We start from the raw sequence: 1750 nt of genomic DNA, 5'->3' as shown, positions 1-1750 counted from the left end.
AGTAATTATAGCTTTCCTCTGTAGTGTGCAGGGCAGGAGGCTGATTTAATAAAGGAAGCCTACTGTCTGTCTCCAGCCTGGCTCTGACTCATGGAACGAGGGAGTCCCAGAAGCACTACCCACAGAGGGTGGGTGGTGAGCAGCTGAGGGTGGGAGGTGAGGGTGGCCGACTAGCAAGGCCTGGGCCCAGAGCCCTGAGAATGAGGAAACTCCCTGGTTGGCCAGGAGGAACCTGCAGCTGGAGCCAAAGGAAGTGAGGCTCAGACAGAGCAGCTGCTGTTCCAGCAACAGCAGCAACTGCCGCACCCTTGAAAGGAGGCCCCTGCCATGTGGACCCGTAAAATAAAATGGGTTAGTAATTTTCATATTCAGAATTGATTGGGGGAAACAATCGGATTACTTCTAATAGGGATGGCCACCTTTCTGTGATATACCACGGTCTTTGGTTTCTTTTAGGGGCCTGGGTCGATGGAGTCTGGAGTGATGAGCGTTCTGTTAATTTGGTTTCTCACTTTGGCAGCTAATTAGGTCTTCACGACCACAGAGAGAGTTCTGAGCTGGGAGTGGTTTCAGCTACACCGAGGGGGACAGCCCGCTCTGTAATGGATTTGTGTTCCACCTTAGATAGGTCACCAGAGGTCATCTTATCCTTCCTTCTGCCTCCAGCTGCTTTCTCCTTCCTCCCTTGACAATCAGCCAGACAGAGGCAACCTGACCTCTTCCTCCTCTGGGCTCCTCCGGGCGGGAGATTCGGCTCCACCCCTTCCCTTCCCGCTGAGTCACACACCTCCCAGTCAGGTGATCCTCCCCTGGGTCCTTCCGAGAGCACCTTGACCTATATTCCGTTCTCTCCATGACAGCAGACTCTAAGAGTCCTGAGAGAAGGCCTGCCAGGCCAGCGGGCGTGGTGCCCTGGCAGCCCCAGACTGCAGACCAGGCGCCCCGGGCAGCAGGAGGGGGTGCTCCCACCCCAGAGGCCTGGAAATGGAAAGTTAGGAGGCTGGTGGCTGCGTGCAGGGCGGGGGAGGAGGAGGTGGGAGTTGAGTCAGCCAGGAAAGCTGACAGCCACTGGCAGCCGCGTGCTTCCTCCCCTCCCTCCCTGGGCTCCTCAGCTCCCTGCCAGGCCCTGACCAAGCAGGCTGCAGGGGATGAAGCGGTGAAGGGCAGATACCATTGTGGCTGGGCGATCCTGCTGCCCAGGGGGAGAGGTGAGGAGTTGTGCAAATAATGGGATAAACCTCCATGACTCACCCGGAGAATGTGAGCCGAAGAAAACTTCTCCCGCCACAAGGACCAAATTCCCATTCCCAAATGATCCACAGAATGTCCCCTACTTATTTTGTCTATGGGTTCTTTGTGTAGTTGCTGCCTGTGCAGTCTTTGTGTCCTCTGTGAGGAGAATGGGGCTGCTATGGGAAAGGAAATTAAAAGAGAAGTGATCTTTTGGTATCACGCCTGTAAAAAGCGATATTAACTGAAAATCACTGTTCCTTTTGAATTAGAAAGCACTCTGAATTTAGACTCATTTGTCTTTTTTTTTTTTTCCCAAAAGACAGGGTCTGGCTCTGTTGCCCAGGCTGCTGGTATAAAGTGGCTGATCATAGCTCAGTGAAGCCTGGGACTCCTGAGCTCAAGTGATCTTCCTGCCTCAGCCTCCCAAGTAGCTGGGACTACAGGCATGCACCACCATGCCCGACTAAGTTTTTAATTTTTTGTAGGGACAGAGTCTCACCATGTTGCCCAGGCTGGT

General features: G+C 53.8%; 1 protein-coding gene across 1 annotated transcript in view; it reads left to right on the top strand.

The window, feature by feature from the left end:
• Positions 1–242: 242 nt before the first annotated feature.
• CHD9 (chromodomain helicase DNA binding protein 9) overlaps positions 243–1750 on the top strand; it is a 230717-nt gene continuing 229209 nt past the window's right edge. Inside the window, exon 1 of the mRNA XM_011988637.1 lies at positions 243–351. The gene's annotated coding sequence lies outside the window, so the exon portion shown is untranslated. The remainder of the gene's footprint in view (positions 352–1750) is intronic.

This window comes from Mandrillus leucophaeus, unplaced genomic scaffold, assembly GCF_000951045.1.
Source record: "Mandrillus leucophaeus isolate KB7577 unplaced genomic scaffold, Mleu.le_1.0 Scaffold333, whole genome shotgun sequence".
In the NCBI taxonomy this organism is placed as follows: domain Eukaryota; kingdom Metazoa; phylum Chordata; class Mammalia; order Primates; family Cercopithecidae; genus Mandrillus; species Mandrillus leucophaeus.
Note: the sequence above shows the minus strand (reverse complement) of the source record. Positions and strands in the feature narration are given on the sequence as shown.